General features: G+C 33.4%; 5 non-coding genes across 5 annotated transcripts; 4 read left to right on the forward strand and 1 right to left on the reverse strand.

The window, feature by feature from the left end:
* Positions 1-2,435: 2,435 nt before the first annotated feature.
* On the forward strand, positions 2,436-2,507 carry TRNAQ-UUG (transfer RNA glutamine (anticodon UUG)). Its single transcript has one exon. It is a non-coding gene; the product is annotated as a tRNA-Gln (tRNA).
* A 3,963-nt stretch (positions 2,508-6,470) lies between these two features.
* TRNAQ-UUG (transfer RNA glutamine (anticodon UUG)) lies at positions 6,471-6,542 on the forward strand. Its single transcript has one exon. It is a non-coding gene; the product is annotated as a tRNA-Gln (tRNA).
* A 7,109-nt stretch (positions 6,543-13,651) lies between these two features.
* Positions 13,652-13,723, forward strand: TRNAQ-UUG (transfer RNA glutamine (anticodon UUG)). Its single transcript has one exon. It is a non-coding gene; the product is annotated as a tRNA-Gln (tRNA).
* Positions 13,724-14,475: 752 nt separating this feature from the next.
* On the reverse strand, positions 14,476-14,547 carry TRNAQ-UUG (transfer RNA glutamine (anticodon UUG)). The gene has a single exon. It is a non-coding gene; the product is annotated as a tRNA-Gln (tRNA).
* Positions 14,548-17,867: 3,320 nt separating this feature from the next.
* On the forward strand, positions 17,868-17,939 carry TRNAR-UCG (transfer RNA arginine (anticodon UCG)). The gene has a single exon. It is a non-coding gene; the product is annotated as a tRNA-Gln (tRNA).
* Positions 17,940-21,310: the final 3,371 nt, after the last annotated feature.

Genomic DNA, 21,310 nt, shown 5'->3' on the forward strand with positions numbered 1-21,310 from the left:
CGGAATGTCATATGTCGTGTGGCTCGAGTCTCTAAGATCCAAGAATCATACCATGAGGAATTAGATGCAAAGTCAGAAACACAAAGCACATATTGATCACCATCACTATCACAAGCAAATTGGACTGCTCCTGGAATTTTATCATCTAAATATTTATCATCATTATAAACTTTTGTTTTATCTTTTTGCTTAAAAGCATTTTCTTTAAAACTTTCTATCTTATCTCAAGACAACTTGCATTCATGTGCTTCATGACTTCCTTTTCTACCACATCTTTTACAATATAAATGTTGCCTATCATTTTTCCTCCATTGACCTCTACCTTTGCCTCTATCATTATAACCTCCTCTTGAAGAGCTCTTATTTAGAGGGTTTTCTTGGTGAGCAAAACAAACATTTTCATTAGTATTATCTATTTTTCTTCCAAAATCTTTTTCACGTTCAACCAACTTTTCAACCAATAAATCAAAAGTAATGGTTTTCAATTGGTTACTTGCTTGAAGGGACTCTAGATAAGTAGAATGTGTTGGAAGGAGTGCCTTAATAAAAGCAGTGAGATAAATATCAACTTTCCCACCAGCAGCATTAACATCTTGTTTTATGGCTCTAATTTTAGAAGCCAAACTCATAATATCACCATTTTTTAATTCAAGATTGAACAATTTTAATTGTAACTGAATAAATTCTAATTCTGAGTGAATCAAATAAATTTTGTAACTTGTCAAGGGCTTCCCAAACAAATTTACATCCTTGTATATGACGATATACATCTCCATTAACTGAAGCTCTTATCAAAGCCAAGGCTTTTGAATTTTTATAATTCCAAATTTCTTTTTCTTTAACATCACATATTTTATACCATAAATCATTAATTTTAATTAATGTATTTTCCACTTTTCTATGCCATTCCAACCAAGTATCTTTTCCTGTTAATATTTCCGCAATCAATGAAACAATAGTCTGCATTGTAAATTGAAAATAAATGTATATAGAATTTGCACAGTTTGCAAATTTATAAGATTGCTCAAAATCTCTTGCCAAACTTTACCAAATATAACAAGATATCAAATTCTTGTGAAAATAAATAAATTGATTTCACCTGAATCAATTTTTGTCTCCTATTTTGATTCCCTAGAAAGCTGCGAAATGACAATCGGATATAAAAAGAGGCAAAAACAGTTGTAAACTGTTATACAAAACTGCCCAAACAGAAAAACCTAATAAAATAAACTAATAAAAAATTAATCTAAATAAAAGTAAACCCCGATGAGATATTAACATTTTTGTTCATACAAAACCAATCTAGCAGCATATTACTAGCATATTGATATTTTACACAGGTATTACGCTTTAAATATAACAAAAGAGCCCCCAAGCTAAGCATCGGACACTAACAGGTAGTGCAGGATCAAAATGCCCAAGAGAATTACAACAACATATCATCAACGTAAAACATTTAAACAGAAGGGAAAATATAGGAAAAATACCCTTAGTTCAAGAGCATATCTCTAGATGTTTAACTGTACTCTTCCTCCTTACTCTTCAGAGAGCACAAAACACCATTCTATGCTTCCACCATCCTAGATCCTGGTCGCTTCAAGGATTTGCATGTTTCTGTGACTTCTTCTCTTCTTTACTGTTTCTTCTTATCTTCAACACAAAGTTATTGTAATCGTAGTAGTAATAGTTATGAAGATTTGTAATTATTTTTTGATATATTATCCAAATTTTACAACGTAAATCTGTCTTTATTATTCTATTCTTTTATTTTACTTTCTTCATTATTAATTTGTATTTAATTTATACTGTAATATTTTCGTCTATATATGCTGTATAGACTCAATAGAGGAGGACAAAGCATCCTATAATGGCCAGACCAGAGAAATAATGTATTTCTGGATTGCATTTATTATTATCATTAATCTCCCTTAAATTAGATGTTTCTTATATCAAGATGATGGCTAAGTTAAGTTCAAGAAATAGAATTTGAGTTTTTTTTCAGAATGCAGGAATCTAATTAATGTGACTGATGACAATTAAGCCAAAAAAGAAACTCGAACTCTATATTCAGTTTCAGTAATTTCCTATGATCACTTAGATGTAAAAAAAATATAAACATAATTTACTTTATGAAGCTCTTGTCCTGTTTGAATCTTAAAGCTGCAAATTACTACTAATAATTCTCTCTACTCGCTCAATGTAATTCTACTCAACTTAGTCTTTACCCAAGTAAATGATTGTTGTTCAAGTCAATATTACATTTTTATTTTTTAAATTATCCTTTTATTTAGTGTAATTTAGTCTTGTATCAAAAACAGTTGCAGTGTATTTGTCTTCATCAGGAGAGAAATTGGGAAAGATTTGAAGGCGTCTTCTACCTGGAGATTTAAACTCTTGACACACTAGACAGAATTAAAATTAAAATCCACGTTCAAGGTTCCATGGTGTAGTGGTTAGCACTCTGGACTTTGAATCCAGCGACCTGGGTTCGAATCCCGGTGGGACCTTGGAATTTTCCATTTTTACAGTTGCTTTTTTGGTATGGTTTTAGTAAACATTTTCTAGCTATAACAATTTTCATTCTTTTCACAATTATTTCACTTTTGTGGAGCTTTTAAGAGAATTCTCTGCTTGCAGATTCCTTGAGGCACTTTTGTTTTAGGGTTTTAGTTCATTTTATTATTATTACATTAGGAAGAATATCAAATTTAATTATCTTTTTTTGTTTTCTGAGGAGGTCTTTTTTTGTCTAATTTATGGTAATTTTGAATTTCTTTTGTTTTTTAATCATTGATTTGGTTTGAATTTTTATTGTGTGAGATTATGAAAACCAACCAACTCCACATTAGGGTGGTTTCAAAAGTTGGTTTCAAATATTTTTGCTTTATCATAATGCAAGAATCCTTCTCCCCATATCTTATTTTCTTGAGATAAATGAGATCGTTGACGACATCTTTCTTCCAATTCCAAAACTTTAAAAGTGGTGTCCATCATTGAATTGTCGATTACGTATGTTACAAGGAACAATCATACACAATTTTTCATCTAAATGGTAAAACCTCTAACCATACACAATTATTAACAATTGATATTAGAAAGGGCCACAATAGATATTGATGATATGAAAAGGGGAAGTTTGAAATTTATTGTTATCTCCCAAATCAATTTCTTTGAATTGTTGAGAATATTGTCATTATTGTCATTTCAATGATACTAAAAATGCAAGTTATGTTGACAATAATCATCACTACTCTCATTTGAATAGTTTAAGATTAAAAGCGCAAGTTATATTAACAACAATACTCATTATTTTCATTTGAACAATATTCTAAGATTAAAAATGCACATTATGATAATAACAACAAAATAAAGATCATTGATGGTAGCACTTATCTCTAAGTTTACTCCATCCAATACATGTTCATTTTGAATATAATTGGTCATGATAAAATTATATGATGTAGATAAGTAATGTGTTAGTCTTGATACTTACAATTATAAAATCTCTTTCAATTAATACAAAGCAACGAAGTAATGTTCACACAACTAATTATAATATGACTGGTTAATATATGATCCTCTATAGGATAGAGTCAAAATATTCACGTTGTTATAATATATATTAAGCTTATTTTTTTGAATATATGTTGATTTTTCTATATCAAATGTTTGCATTATATGTAGCACATTGCACTTGTATATAAACTTATTGTGATAATAGAAGAACATTAAAATTGAATTGTATTCTAGAAGTGATGATGCATCTAACAATACGTATTACACAAAAAGACAAGTATATGATTTTGTTTTAATCTCTAAAATTAATATACTTTTATGATCACAATGAATTAGGGTATGTTCTTTGATGCAACACCCTAATTTACAAATTGATTTTTTTCAAAGGTTGACAAAGAAAGGGGTTGACTTGGGAGCTTATATTAAAATTTTAAACTAAGAATTTGAGGGTAAAATCTGCATAGCAAATTCCACCCAAGGAAGAGAAACGGTAAATTTATAAATCAAGTTTGAATTGTTGGAGTGTGTGAAGGTGGGTTTAGATTATTTTGTCAACTTTTGCATAGAAACATGTATTTAGACAAAGGGCCAAAGTGAGTCCAAAAAAAGAGAAAAAACTGATAGGAACTACATATATTTTACTCATGTTAGAGAAGTGTTGTGTACTTTTTTGTTGTTGTTGTTGTTGGTTTAGTTTTTCCTAATTTCATCCATGTTTAAAACACTCATTTTCATCTTTTGCATGGTTTGTGCAATGTGTAAAAATTTAAAATAATAATAATAAAAAAATTGTCAATATAAAATAAGCGTAAAAAATACTTTTCATGTGATTATTAATATGTGCACATGCTTAAGGGTAAAGTAAGATAAAGTCATTATTATATTGGATAATGGTTTAGTTTTTATAATATGAAAATTTAAATTTGCAATATATGTTTTAACTAAAATAACTTCCCAGAAGTCCTGACTTTCTATTTGCTTTGTTATTGTTTTGTGTAGAATATATATGCACTGCTTTTATTATATAATTTTATGAGGCTTCTTTTTATCTAAAATGTAAACAATTTAATACATGTTTTACTATAAAAAGAATGAATTATTTAATTAAAACCAAATTTTTATAGTATGAAGCTTTATGAAGATTGTATTGTCAATGTCACCTGCTTCATATCACTAAATGCAACACTAGAATAGTTTTGACAAGAGATATATAAAAATATATAAAGAAATGTTATGAAATGTCAATCGAGCTTGATCTATTAGTAACATTGAATGACTACAAAGAGCCTATTAAGGATCCAATCTTGTTAAATGGAAAGGATTGTCACACATAAGAGATGAGGCTATGATTGTATTATGAGTTAATTTTGTTGAATGTATACCTCTTAGACCTTGGATTTAGGCTAATGGAAGTGACAATTTATGAACCTGATGTCATAGTTGTAAAAATGGGTGAATTTGGAAAAATAAATATTCTTAGACCTTGACTCTAAGTCAAATGAAGCGATAATTTGTACAGCCCATGCTACAATTGTTAAATTGGATGAATTTGGTAGAATGGACACTCTTTAGATTTTAAAATAAGTGATAATTTATATAGTTGATATCATGATTATAAAAATGGTTGAATTCAAGATAGAAAAAAGACTCTTTAAATTGGAAAGATCGATAATTCGTGCACTTGATGCTATATCAGTCTTAACCATATAATGATTCGATGCAAACAAAATTCATCTCCTAATAACCATTAGTTACAAAGAGGATCAAACCAAAGTTTGTCTTAGAGTACCATTCTTAGCTGCAACTCTCAGATATTTTCCAAGTAAGCCATCCACCTCTGATTGCTGACCAACATCAAATTCACATAGAGAGAAGAAGAAGTTGGTTTGTTCACCAAATGTATACCAACCTACTAATATAGATAGGAGTTGATGGATCACTGTGATTTTATAGAACCAATCCCCTCCATCCTTTAAATCTAACGAGTTAGATCATATAGGTGTACTCCTTGAAGTCATTCACAATCCTTCATATATTTTGACAGTTCGCAGTATTCACCATGACAACTTAGGCTATGATGCGCTCAGCCAATAAATCATAGATTATTCTAAATTCACCCCAACTCCTATACTCTACTTCTCAATTAATTTGTCTATAGATGCCTCATCGAGGACGACAAAGCATCCTGTAATGGCCAGACCAGAGACATACTGTTGTTAATTTTTGAATTTGTTGAACTGAGTTTCTGGATTGCATTTATAATTATCATAAAATCTCCTCTAAGTTAGATGGAACAAAGTTAAGTTAAAAAAAATATAGAACTTGAATTCTTTTTAAGGCTGGAGGAATTAGGTAGTCCTTTTATAAACTGCAATGCACTTGATCGGTGACATTGACATAACAGACCCTCTGATACCACATGAACTGAAAGAGACGACCAATCTTTTGAAGCTCTTCCAGCAAAATTATTCCCTACGTCATACAATCCCAAGTGCTAATGATCGACTAATTATCTAACAAATATTCAAGAAAAAACCCACCGTGAATCTCAAAGATTCTAACCTCGGAATCAATTTTGGCTCTATGTTCACTTTCAGTCATTTTCTTTGATCACTTGAGTGTGAAGAAATGTATAAATATGATTTACTTCATGAAGTTCTTGTCCTAAAGAAACTGTTTGAATCTTCAATGCTGCCTATTACAACCAAGTAATTCTCTGTGTGTTTTCTAGCTGTCTACTCTCTCGATGTAATTCTACTCTACTCAAGTCTTTACCCAAGTAATTGATTGATGTTGAAGTCAATATTGGATTTTTAAAATAATATCCTTTTTATTTAATGTAATTTAGTCTTGTATAAAAAATGGTTGTTGTGTTTTGTCTTCATCAAGAGAAAAATTGGGAGATTTCAATCTTTATCCTGCTGGAGATATTCAATTTTACAGCACACGTTCAAGGTTCCATGGTGTAGTGGTTAGCACTCTGGACTTTGAATCCAGCGACCTGGGTTCGAATCCCGGTGGGACCTTGAAATTTCAACTTTGGCAGTTTTCTTTTTCAGTATGGTTTAAAGTGAACCTTTACGCTGCAGAAGCAAGTAAAGGGGATATGTTGCTTTTGTTTGAAGAAGTCTCAAATGGAGATGGGAGCCATATCAGTTTGGAGTGTTTTCAAGCCTTGAAGTTGTCATGTTTGAGCCGAATTGTGCTCAGAAATTGCAAATCTGCAAGCCTTCTTTGACCGACAATCCATTTTTGGGTGAGGTTTTTTCCATCAATTGTAAATTTAAATGTTTAATTAATATATATTTTTCGGTTTATTAATGGCAAATCTTATGGATTTTTATCTAACGTAAACAAACAATGAAGATGGTTCTAATTATATTAATTGGAAGTTCAAGATGCCTCAATGGTAGTAAGGCTAATCTTAGTATGCCTCAAGTTGCTGTTCAAGATTGAAAGAAAAGGGAATCCAAATTTAAGATTTTCTTGTGCATTCCTGAGATACGAGATATCACTATGTGGACAACTTTGAAAGGTTTGTATGAGATTACAAACACAAATGGAATTTTGTTTTTTAAGAGAAAATTGCTCTCAAGGAAGCAAATGAAAGTATTAGTGATTATTTATCCAGAGTTAACGAATTAAAGGATAAATTAGCTAATATCGGTGAACAAGTCTCAAGTAGTGATCTAGTAATTATTACATTGAATTGGAATGGTGAGTTGTTACTAGTTTTACTGAATTGGAATGGTGAGTTGTTACTAGTTTTACTGCAAGGGAAAAGAACATTTGGTATACAGGTTTTGATTTCATTGTATGTGATCATATTAACAGGAAGTGTTATATATTTGATTGATGAAATCAAAAGTATGGAGACAAGATGGTGAGACTTTGATTACTCAAATTAAATATGCAAATAAATTGATCCAAAGGTTTAATATGATATTAAAAGATTGTAACTCATTAGCAAGCAACAAAGAGAGTCATTTCATATATTTTATCATTGAAGACATTAACCATTTGAATGTTGAGTTGATAAATTATTCAAATTTTGATTGCGCAGGTGATCCATATGATGGTAAATCAACAACTTCTTTCAGGCATTGTTTCGTGGAGCAGTTCTAGACAAGCAACCAACTATTTCATATTTACATCTACTAAAGCTAAGTAGAGAGTATTGTGCAGTGCTACCTCTAAACCTGTTTGGTTAGGGCTGATTCTTAAAGATATTGTAAGATAGAACTGCAATATTGTAACACCAATGATAAGACAGCTTCATGTATTTAGTAAACCATTGAATAAGATAAAGTTTCTAGTTCTACTATGTAGAGATATGCTAAGAGTCCATTGAAATTCTATTATTTCCTGAGGGGGAGTGTTAGTGTTAGTGTTAGTGCAAATTACTACTAAGCAATTCTCTTTGAGCTTTGTGTTTTCTAGCTCTCTACTCTCTCACTGTAATTCTACTCAACTTAGTCTTTACCTGAATAATTGATTCTTGTTCAAGTAAATATTAGATTTTTTTTTTTGGTATGGTTTTAAACCCTTCTGATTTTTTTGGTATGGTTTTATTAAACATTTTCTGTTTAAAGTGTGCCAAAAAGCTAGTTCGCTAATATATTGATCTATATTTTGCATAAAAAATTAACCAAAGGTAAATTGGAACGTGACATAATAGAGGTTTCAAGCTCATTGTGGATGCAAAAGAAAAAAATTATATAACTCTTACACTTCATCTATAACAATTTTCGTTCTTTTCACAGTAAATTTAACTTAGGAAAACAACAATTATTATGAGAATGATCAGCTACAGGGTGGTATAAAGAAGAAATTTCTGCTTGTAGAGGAGCTTTTAAGAGAATTCTCTGCTTCTAGATTACAGCTTTTCAGGTAATTATTTAGTTTTGGTTTCAAGGTTCTCCGAGCACTTTTTGTTTTAGGATATTAGTTTATTTTATTATTATTACATTAAGAATATCAAATTTATAATTTCAGGTGTCAATTTTTGGAGGGACGTGAGGGTGTTTTAGAGATATTTTGTTATAATTTTAAAAGAAAGATTATGTTTATGAAAAATGGGATGTGTTTTGAGGATAATAATTAAATAGAATTGATAGGATTTTTGTATTTTTTTAAATCATTGATTTGGTTTAAAGTTTTATGTGTGTGATCATGATATATGATAATTATGTGGGTGTGTTGTGCGACATTAATAATCTACGATTTCTATTTATTTCATATGTTTTTGAGTATGTAAGAAAGGTTTTGAAAGGGCTTAAAACCTTGTACAAAGAGAATCAAACAAGAAGTATAACTAGACTCGAAAGAACAACCAAGAGGAACAACTACGAGACTACGAAAGACAAAATATAACTAAACCTGACAAAACCAACCAACCCCAAGTTGCTGGTATAAAATGTTATTCCAAATATTTTTACTTTATCATGATACAATAATCCTTCTCCCCAAATCTTTATTTTTGGAGACAAATGAGATTGCTAGCAAATCCTTCTTCCAATCATAAAGCTTTAAAAGAGGTGTCCATCATTGAATTGTCCATTCCATATTACAAGGAATAATCATACACATTTTTTCATCAAAATGGTATAGCCTCTAACCATACACAAGTTAAGGATTGATATTAGAAAGGGCCAAAGTAGGTATTGGTGATATGGAAAGGGTAAGTTTGAAATTTATTGTTATCTCTGAAATCAGTTTCTTCAAATTGTTGAGAATATTGTTATTATTCTCATTTTAATGATACTCTAAGATAGAAAATGCAAGTTATGCTAACAATAATCATCACTATTCTCATTTGACTGATACTTTTAAGATTAAAAATGCAAGTTATGTTAACAACAATACTCACTATTCTCATTTGAATGATACTCTAACATTAAAAATGCACATTATGTTCATAACAACAAATAAAGATTATTGGATTTTGGAATTTAATATTAAAAATGCATGTTGGATTTTGAGGGCCTCCCCTTTTGCTGTCAGAAATGCTTCTCCATAGGTCATTTAGCTTCAGATTGCTCTATTTCATGTCACACAGGTGTTGCTACTTGGTGAAAGGATGCTACACCTGATCACCTGACTATCTATGATTCTGATTCTGATTTGGTTGGCTCCTCGCAAGATGATGAGTTCTCCTCCCGGGATGATCTGCTTCTTATCGTTGATGCTGCTGTTAATGCCATTGTTCTAGATCCTTCTTTCCCTAAGGATTTGCAACTCCATTCTACTCCTACTGATTCTGCTCTTGATGTTGTTCCTCTACAACAGCTTGTTGCAGTTCTACAACAACACTCTACTGCCACTATTGATTGTAACCCTATAGTGTCCTTCTTGCTTGATCTATCTCTTGATGGTCCTAATGACTGTATTACGTAGACTATGGTTTTTTATAAGCAGAAGGGGAATTCCTCCCTCCTCACACTAACTCCTCCTTGTCAAGGCTCATGTGTCTCTACCCCTCCTTGAGTTGGGTGTGGGTTGTTAATAGTTTGACAGGCTTTTTTCCTATTCACCTGTTTGACCTTGTTGTTTTAGGGCTTGCTCCCATCGTTAGTTTTTCTCTTACTGCCTACGGGCTATTGTATTAAGGGTCAACACCCTTGTTCTTGTTGCTTTCTTAATTAATCAAAAACAAAATAAAGATCACTAATGGTAACCCTTATCTCTAAGTTTACTCTTGAGAGAAACATCCAATACATTTTCATTTTGAATATAATTGGTTGTGATAAAGTATATAAAGTAATGTGGTAGTCGTGATACTTACAATAAAATCTTTTTCAATGAATACAAAGTAATGAAGTAATGTTCAAATAACTAATAATAATAATAATATGACTTGTTAATATGATCCTCTATAGGATAGAGTGAATATATTCATGTATTTGATTAAAATAAGCAATTGTTGGTTAACAGATTTGCCTTTTCTTTGATTTTTATATGTTTTTAAAATCATGACTCGTGCATACCCTTCATGAAAAAGCAAATGCACCAATAGTTGGGTGAACCAATTTTAGGTTTACCCTCTCCATGAGAGTGCAGCTCCTCGTAAGATGTTCAATAAATTTATTTGCAGATTACTCAAAAAACAAACACACTTTTCACCAGAAAGCGAGAAAGGCTTTCACATTCATTTGTCAACACAAAAGAACGCTACAAAATATTTATTAAGAAGTGTAAAGCTTACAGAATTTACCTTTGCACATATCCATTCAATATAAAATTTTATTCCACCCAAAATACTCAAAGTAGTGTAAATGCTGATCGATTCTCGGTCATGCCTCACAGGACAAGGGGGATCAGAGTCATTTAAACAGCAATGAAATACCATTTAAACAAAGAGAATCAATGAATTCATGGACTAAGAAAGAATTGGTAATGAAATAGCATATTCCGCACTTAAGCATATATCCCAACAGAGATTGCTAATCTTTCAAACACGCAAATTTGAAGATTGTATCAAAATGTCATTTCATTCAAGTACCAGAAATATCTATATTGAAAATCCAAAGAAAATTATGTCTGTTTCTTTCAATCAAAATTTTTTGGACCTTTAAAAAGACTTTTAGCACCATATAAATAGCCGCTAGGCTATGATAGTCTATTACAAATAAAACTAGAGTTAAATGATTAACTCTATCCCAAAGTTAAAGAAGTTTAGTTTCTTAAAATGGAAAGAAATAACTAAACTAGAAAAGCGGCATTAGCCGCGAGCAACAGAGGCACGATTAGACTTAGCAGATGACGTGGCTTCAACTTGTTTGTCTTGTGATGTGGGAGTCCTTCGAATGTTCCGCCATTCTAGGTGAGCTGAAGAGAAGTTTAGAATGAGTTGGTAATGTGGGAGGCCTATATGTAGGATTCATTGCTTCCATACCTCTTTCTTTCTGCTTACCTGTAGGACCTTACCCTTATGCATTTCCAGATGATTGAAGCAAACAACCAACATAGATTCAATTTTTGCAACCTTTGAGAAATCTTCAATTGTCAAGGACTTTGCTTCCTGAATCTGTTGTATTCAATCTTTGAAAACTTGAGTCATCTTTGATGAATCCTCAAGCGTTTGCTTATCCTCTTTTAGAAGTTGAAGGTCTATATATTTCATGTCTTTTCGCATAGTGTCAATCAATTCCTTCAATTCTTTGAGAAGTTTGAGGAATTCCTCATGTCCTTGCTGAATGATTGAGTTTCTCCACTCAATATTTTCTTTGCAAATGAAGAGTACATTATCATCAAGGTCGTGCACCGACTTCTCAGCGAGGAAGTTCATCACTCCATATCTTTGTGTATCTCTCATCTGCCTTAACACAGCCAACCATTTACTTTTCTCTTTCTCCCAAGCAACTATTTATGTTTCTAACTCTTTCCCAATAGACTCTACATTCTCAAACACTTTGACCAAATCAAAAATATAACTAGTTCCCTGTTGTGCGATTGATTCAAGCCATTTGCTAAAGACATTTGTAATCATTCGGCTCCTTTGAACCTAATCAAGTAATAAAGAAACTTGGGAAAGAGGCTGCGGATTTGGATTCTGGATAGCAATGATATATTGAGCCATCTGTATTATAATCTACTTCATCTCATTCTTGTCTTTTTCATCTTTCCAAGTCCTTGTGAGAATCCTTTTGGTTGAAGACTCCAAATGTTTAACATCAGCAGCCCGGGAAGTTTCCCCTAGATCAATCTTTTCAATGATAAAATCTTTCTCAGTGACATTCTCGACCTTCTTATCTGTCGGGGGTCTAGCCACTTCTGCAACCCAGTGTCCCGTTTGCTCATCCACATCGATCATGGTTTCTGTTTTGAGTCTTTTGGACTTTGAAGTCCTTCCCATACATTTGCTAACTATATCCTCCATTGGGATTGAAATAGGAATTACATTCCTCTTTTTAGTAAGTGAGGCACTCAGCCACTTAGGAGTGATGGATGTTTCCTTTGATAATGGTGATTGTTGGTTAATGGTGATAACAACCATGGTATTCCCAGAATCTTTAGGTTGCAAGATTTCCTTTCCTTTATCTGCAACATCTGTGATGGGCTGGTCCTGCATCTAAGTATCCATTGCTTCTTGAGTTTCTTCCTAGAATCTAGGTCCTCTACCAGTGAACTTGCCAGGGTTTTCTGGTTACTTTTCCTACTATGTGATCTGGTAACATGGGCAGAGGTGGATCCCACAGAAGACTCTCCTAGACTTGCAATTTTGGCCTTCTTCGTCCTCTGTTTCCTTTCACCTGCAATATCAACAACAACATTAGAAGAAGGAAGAGATGTTTGGGAAGTCGCACGAGTTCGACCAACTTTCTTATCCTTAAGTGCAGGTATCTAGGCTTTTGTCTGAAGCGACAATCTTTCAACCATTTTTCTGTTCTTCTGATCACATTAAAGGTTGTGGCCTGAATGCTATCGTCCCCTTTCCTATTCCAATCAATTTCTGGGATAGGCTGTCCCTCTATCCTTTCATCGATGACATTGGCATAAGAGACCCTTTGATACCACATGAGGAATTAAGTAGTCCTTTTATAAACTGCAGTGCATTCAATAAATTTTTTCACTTGATCGATGACATTGGCATAACAGACCCTCTGATACCACATGAACTGAAAGAGACTTATGACCAATCTTTTGAGCCTCTTCCAACAAAATTATTCCTTACGTCATACAATCCCAAGTGCTAATGATCGACTCATTATCTAACAAATATTCAAGAAAAAACCCACCGTGAATCTCAAAGATTCTAACCTCGGAATCAATTTTGGCTCTATGTTCACTTTCAGTCATTTTCTATGATCACTTGGGTGTAAAAAAATGTATACTTCATGAAGTTCTTGTCCTAAAGAAACTGTTTGAATCTGAAATGCTGCATATTACAACCAAGTAATTCTCTGTGTTTTCTAGCTGTCTACTCTCTATGTAATTCTACTTTACTCAAGTCTTTACCCAAGTAATTGATTGATGTTGAAGTCAATATTGGATTTTTAAAATAATATCCTTTTTATTTAATGTAATTAGTCTTGTATCAAAAATGGTAGTTGTGTTTTGTCTTCATCAAGAGAGAAATTGGGAGATTTCAATCCTTGTTGAGGTGCAGACATTCAATTTTACAGCACAAGTTCAAGGTTCCATGGTGTAGTGGTTAGCACTCTGGACTTTGAATCCAGCGACCTGGGTTCGAATCCCGGTGGGACCTTGATATTTTCAACTTTGGATTTTTTTTTTTTCAGTATGGTTTCAGTGAACCTTTTCTTTTTAAAGTGTGCGAAAAAGCTAGTTTGCTAATATATTGATCTATGTTTTAGCAAATTTATAAGAAACAATGTTGAGTCTCTTTGTAGTTATAAATATGTAATGTTGTTTACACTTCGAATAATAAGAAATGGCAGCAAGTTCTTCTATTCTCTGTGCTTGTTCCTGTTCCATTCTCTGTTTTTCCCTGTTGTTTTATATCTGTTTTAATATCATAGCTAACTTTGAATGGTGCGAGTGGTGTGTTGTGGGAGAGATTTTCAAAGGAGGCGATGAGTGTTGAGAGCTTTTGAGCCAAATTTAAGATTCTCTTGTGCATGTCTGTAAAGGACTTAGTCATCCCTCAGATACGAGCTATCACTGTGTGGACAAGTTTGAAAGGCTTGTATGAGATTACAAACACTCCCCTCCCCTTAAAAAACAAAATAAATAAATAAATTTGATATTCTTCCTAATGTAATAGAAAAAAAAAGAACTAAAACCCTAAAACAAAAGTGCCTGAAGAAATCTGCAAGCAGAGAATTCTATTAAAAGCTCCACAAATTTCTTCTTTATACCACACTGTAGCTGATCATTCTGATAATAATTATTGTTTTCTTAAGTGAAATAATTGTGAAAAGAATGAAAATTGTTATAGTTAGAAAATGTTTTACTAAAACCATACCAAAAAAGCAATTGTAAAAATGCAGAATTCCAAGGTCCCACCGGGATTCGAACCCAGGTCGCTGGATTCAAAGTCCAGAGTGCTAACCACTACACCATGGAACCTTGAACGTGGGTTTTAATTTTAATTCTCTGTAGCAGATGAAGGGTTTAAATCTCCAGGTAGAAGACCCCCTAAATCTTTCCCATTTTCTCTCCTGATGAAGACAAATACACTGCAACTATTTTTGATACAAGACTAAATTACACTAAATAAAAGGATAATTTAAAAAAAAAATCTAATATTAACTTGAACAACAATCATTTACTTGGGTAAAGACTAAGTTGAGTAGAATTACATTGAGCGAGTAGAGAGAATTATTAGTAGTAATTTGCAGCTTTAAGACTCAAACAGGACAAGAGCTTCAAATAGGAGGCATCGGACACAGTATTGTTGGGATTCATGGCCACCTGATTCTTCGCAGCCTCACCGATTGGCCGCTCTGTATCAATGAACACTACATAGGACGGGGTAGTCCTGTTACCCTGATCATTTGCAATGATCTCCACACGATCATGCTGCCATGCTGCCATGCTCCAACCTAGAACCTCACGGGCATTTCCCTTGTCCATTTTGGCATCCCTTCTTGTGGATTGCTCTCTCTTGAGCTGTTCTTCCCAGGCAACTTCTTCGTATTGCCCAACATATTCATCATCCATCATCAACTGCTTCAACACCCGACGTGCAAACAAGAGACCGGTACAGTATGAAACGACATAGTTTTGTCGGGGATTTCTGAGCCTCGGCAAACACCATGGCAACTGCTGTGCTTGGCTTCTTCGGCTGGAGGTCATTATTCAATAGTTTGTGAGTGCTAAACCATCCCAAATCAAAAGCAGGCTCTTCAACTGTACCGTGACTCTTTGTCACCCTTGTGGGTCTCGCAAATCACCTACTTCTCTTTCAAGAATGCGATCTTTTACAATCTCATCCGTAGTTCCAAGGAATGATGGATTGAATGTATCACCACCTTCCATATCAGCAAATGTCAGTACCTGTGTATCACCCGCAAATCCTTTATTAGGCCTAAACCGATCAGTCTTAAGAACTTTATCAAGCTGCTCATCCGCACCTCCATACATTTCAGAATCCGCAACAGTAATGACTCCTCTTTTAGTATCAGCGGAAACGCCTTTATCCTCAATCGCAACCCTAGCACGGGCAATACCATAGTGATTGCTGCTTGTATAAGCAAATCTGGCCTCCAGAGCAGCGTAGGAGCTCTGTTCCACCGCCTTTTCAGATACACGTGCTGCATGTTTTGAGAAGCCTTCTTCGAGGGACTTCAACTTCTGCTCCACCTCTGTACACTTAGCCGATAATTCTTTTGAGACATTGTCAATTGTTCCTCAACATTCTTTAGTTTTTCTTGAAGTTCAGTTTCTCTAAAGAGGGCATTCTGCAAATCTTCTTGAAACGCAAACAATTTAGCCTTTGAACTGTTATGATTATTTTCCAGAGCTATTACAAGTTCTCAAGTTCAAGATCTCTTTCATTTGATATATCTTTAAGGCTACTAATATTTACTCTTGCTCTATTTAAACTTTCTTTCGGTTCTTTTTTCCTTAGACTTACATAGTCTCGAGCTCCAAAACTCTTGTCAAAGAATCTTCTATAAAAATAGTAAATCCATGAGAAACAGATTCTCCTCCTTCAGTCTCAAATTTTTGTTCTTTTGATAGTTTTTGGCATCATATGTTTCATCTTTCTTAAGTTCATCTTCACTTGCCTCAACTTCTCTTCTTCAGTCGAATTCTCATCATTTTTCCAGCCATCCTACTAATGTACATGGTGTTTCGTTTCAACTTTCACTTGCACACCATTACTCTCTGTCGAGCCTAAATTGCGAAGAAATTCTTCGATGATGAAATCGGCTTCATCATCTTCTTTCATTTGTGCTCGATAACTTCACCAAGCTCTGATACCAATTGTTAATTATAAACGAGTAGAGAAAACATAAAACAACGAAAGTAAAATAGACACAAATAACACACAACACAAAGAATTACATGGTTCACCATAACTGGATACATCCACGGAAAAGCAGGAAAATCTCTTCATTAATCATTATCCAATACTACTTCATACATAGACCGCACACAACCATTTATACAATTGTATTCAACTAAGAAACGAAGATTTGAGAAAAGATAAATAATCACATGACTGTTGGCTTTCACATTCCTAACAAAAAGAATAATTTTGTTCACCACTTAGATACCCATCACCAAATGTATACAAATTCATTGATATAGATAGGGGTTGATAGATCATAGTGATTTTTTTGAACCATGCACCTCCTTCCGTCTTTCGAATCTAAAGAGTGAAAGATCATATAGGTTCCCTTCAAATGATTCACAATCCTTCATACACTTGAAAGATGGCACCTTCAATAAACATTATTTTGATAGTTCGCAGTATTCACCATGCATGATGCGCTCAGCCAATAAATCATAAGCTGAAGGTAGCTTGGATTATTCTAAATTCACCCCAACTCAGGTATATTTTAAACTTGTCCTCAAACGGTGCCCATCTCTCGGCCTTGTAACCAACAAGATAATTTTCTTCCATATATATGGTCTGATTGGTCAATAAGTCTACTTCTGAATTGATTTCTCTATGGATGATTAATAGAGGACGACAAAGCATCCTGTAATGGCCAGACCAGAGACATACTGTTGTTAACTTTTGAATTGGTTGAACTGCATTTCTGGATTGCATTTATAATCATCATAAAATTTCTTTAAGCTTGATGTTTCTTATATCAAGATGATGGCAAAGTTGAGCATGAAATTTTTTTAGGCTGTAGGAATTGGGTAGCCCTCCGTCACGAGTGACATTGGCATATCAGATGATTAGAAGAAGACTAGACCTTCTGACCAAGCTTCTAAACCTCTCCCAACAAAATTATTCCAATACTAATGATTATCTAACAAGTATTCAACATAAACTCACTGTGAATCTCAAAGATTCTAACCTCAGAATCAATTCTGGCTCTAAGTTTAGTTTCAGTAATTTTCTATGATCACTTGAGTGTGAAGAAATGTACGAACATGATTTACTTTATGAAGCTCTTGTCCTAAACAAACTGCTTGAATCTTAAATGCTACAAATTATCACTAAGTAATTCTCTTTGTGTTTTCTAGCTGTCTACCCTCTCAGTGTAATTCTACTCAACTTAGTCGTACCCAAGTAATTGATTGTTGTTCAAGTCAATATTGGAAAAAATTCCTTTTATTCAATGTAATTGAATCTTGTATCAAAAACGGTTGCTGTGTTATGTCTTCTTCAAGAGAGAAATTGGGAAAGATTTAAGGGACTCTTCTCCCTTAAGATTTAAACTCTTATCCTGGAGCAGAAATAAAAATCTAAAGCGCAAGTTCAAGGTTCCATGGTGTAGTGATTAGCACTCTGGACTTTGAATCCAGCGACCGGGGTTCGACTCCCGGTGGGACCTTGAAATTTTCCATTTCGACTTGCATGAAAAATTGACAAGTAAAATTGTAACGTGCCATGATAGAGGTTTAGAGATTATTCCAGATGCAAAAGCAAATTTTCAGAACAGCCGTTACACAATAATACAACTCCTATACATCACCTATAACAATTTTCATTGTTTTCACAGTAATTTCATTCAGGAAAACAATAATTATTATGAGAATGATCAGGTACAGGGTGGTATAAAGAAAAATTTCTGCTTGTAGAGGAACTTTTAAAGAATTCTCTGCTTCTAATTAGAGCTTTTCAAGTAATTGTTTAGTTTTGGTTTCTCAGGGCACTTTTTGTTTTAAGATTTTACTTCATTTTATTATTCTTATATTAAGAAGAATATCAATTTTTTATATTTTTTTGGGACGTGAAGTGTCTTGCCTAACTCATGGTAAGTTTGAATCTCTTTTGTTTTTGTTTTTGTTTTTTTTCTTAAAATTTCGGGTGTCAATTTTAGAGGGACGTGAGAGCTTTTTAGAGATATTTTGTTATACTTTTGAAAGAAAGATTATGTTTTGAGGATAAAGAATAAATAAAATTGATAGGATTTATGTATTTTTTTAAATCATTGATTTAGTTTGAAATTTTATTATAATTATGTGGGTGTGTTGTCCATCATCTTCTGTTACCTATCAATCTTCACCAGTTTGCTGTCAAAATGTTTCCCAAGTTTATAACAAACATTGTTGAGTTTCTTTGTAGTTATAAATAAGCATCGTTGTGTACACTTGAATAATAATAAGAAATACCACCAAGTTCTTCTATTCTCTGTGTTTATTCCTGTTCCATTCTCTGTTTTTTCCTGTTGTTTTACGTCTGTTTTGGTATCATAGCTAGCTTTGAATGCTGCGAGTGGTATGTTGTGGACGAGATTTTCAAAGGAGGCAATGAGTATGTGTCCATTTGAGAGTTTTTGAGCAGCCACAAGTGTTGAGAAGGCTCGGTCATAAGCTGCCACATCAAACATGAGTCTGGTGTTTGTTTTGTTTGCTGCTGCTAACAACAGAAAAGGACGCTGCAGAAGCAAGTAAAAGGGATTTTGAAGAAGTCTCAAATAGAGATGGGAGCCATATCAGCTTGGAGTGTTTTAAAGTTGTCATGTTTGAGCCGAATTGTGCTCAGAAATTGCAAATCTGCAAGTCTTGGGTGACCGACATTCTATTTTCGGGTCAGGCTTTTGCCATCAAAGTGTAAATTTAAAAAGTTTATTTTCTTTCTGATTTTCTAATGGCAAATCTCATGGATTCTTATCTAACGTAATCAAATAAGCTAGATGGTTCTAATTATGTTAGTTGGGAGTTCAAAATATAGATTCTAATGGAAGGGTACAATGTTTGGAACATTGTCAATGGTAATGAGGCTAAACCTAATATGTCTCAAGCAGTTGTTCAAGATTGGAAGAAAAGAGAATCCAAATTGTGCATGTGTGTAAAGAACTTAGTCATCCCTCACATACGAGATATCATTACATCTACTCGATGCAAATGAAAGTATTAGTAATTATTTATTTAGAGTGAAAATTTAAGGGATAAATTAACTAGTATTGGTGAACAAGTCTCAAGTAGTTATCTAATAACTATTACTTTGAATTGGAATGGTGAGTAATTATTATGTTTTCGTTATTAGTTTGGCTGCAAGGGAAAAGGAATGGTGAGTAATTATTTTGTCTTCGTTACTAGTTTGGCTGTAAGGGAAAAGAACATTTGGTATACAGGTTAAAGAAAGCATTGTATGGTCTCATACAGGAACCAAGGTCATTGTATGAGAAAATTGATAAATTCTTTTTTTCAACAAGGGTATATCAAGAATAAAAATGTTTCAAATTTGTACATAAAGAATGATGCATTTGTGAATGTTGTTTTTATATCATTGTATGTGGATGACTTAATCATAACAGGAAGCATTATAGATTTGATTAATGAAATTAAAATAGTCAATTCATCACCATTAGTGCTCTTCCATCAAGTGGCAATCCCTTTACACCTCAAGAGGAACAATTCGTAGCTAAGTGATTGGTAGAGAAGCAATATTGACATTGAAAGGGGAGATCATCATTATCCAATGACTGAGTCCATGGCCTATCCCCAACAATGAGAATTAAATCCCTAGGAAGAGGCATGGAGATGTCAATATCAATCAGAATACATGCAAAAGTAGAAAGACTCATTAAGAAAGTGGTATTATCTACCTTCAAGAAGTGACCGATAGAGTTGCCAATGGCTTCAAAACCAGAATCTTCCCAAAAAAGAAGGGGAAGATTGGGAAGATGAACCCACACTGGATGCACACTGAGTGTTTTAGTAAGAGGGTTAAAGGAGGTTGTCCATGATTTGGCCAATGGAGAGTGTATACCCCAAGCCCACAACTTGGTCAAAATCAAATCACAATCAACAATAAAAACAAAAGAAGCAATAAAAAACCCTTAGCACAAGGGAAAAGATCAATGTTACCTAAAACTAAGGGCTTCCAAGCATCCATTACCCATTGATGAAGATTCAGGAGAAAAGGCCAAAGACTAACGACTCTACACACCAACCTGTGATGTTAATAGAAGTCCACATTTTCCACATCTTGGCCATAAAACACAACAGTGGAGATCTTGGCACAAGCAAGAGGATGAGATTTTAGCTTGGGAGGAAGGGCAGGAGTAGATCTGGCAACACAAGAAAATCTTTGTCCACTAGTAGTAGAAAAAGGCTTTGGAGGAGGGACCCCAACACCCACAACAATAGCGGGGGGAACTTCTTCACACACTAAATTTTCAAGAGTCTCGAGCATCACAGTGGTAAACCAAAAGATAGTTGTAGCTAGAGACAGGGGAGGTACATCCGTAGCTGGAGAAAACCCCAAAACCCCCATGAGCAGCAGAGGAAGACCCATGAATGATATTTCATCCATGTTTTAAAGCACTCATATTTATCTTTTGCATAATTCAATCAAAAAATTGTTCAATATAAAAAAATTTATTGTAAAAAACACTTTTCATGTGATTATTAATATGTGCACATGCTTAAGGATAAAGTAATATAAAGTCATTATTATATTAGAGAATTATTGAGTTTTTATAATATGAAAATTTTACTTTTCCATATATATGTTTTAACCAAAATGACTTCCTAGGTGAAAAGTCTTGACCTTCTATTTATTTTGTTATTGTTTTGTCCAAATTGTATATGCACTACTTTTATTGTATTCTTTATTAGGCTTCTTTTTATGTAGAATCCAAACAATATAACACTTTTTTAATTATAAAAAGAGTGAACTATTTAATTAAAATCAAACTTTTCTAGTATGAATTATTATGAAGTTTGTTATGTCATTGTCACCTACTTTGTTTTT

Source organism: Cryptomeria japonica, chromosome 3 (genome assembly GCF_030272615.1).
Source record: "Cryptomeria japonica chromosome 3, Sugi_1.0, whole genome shotgun sequence".
Classification (NCBI taxonomy): domain Eukaryota; kingdom Viridiplantae; phylum Streptophyta; class Pinopsida; order Cupressales; family Cupressaceae; genus Cryptomeria; species Cryptomeria japonica.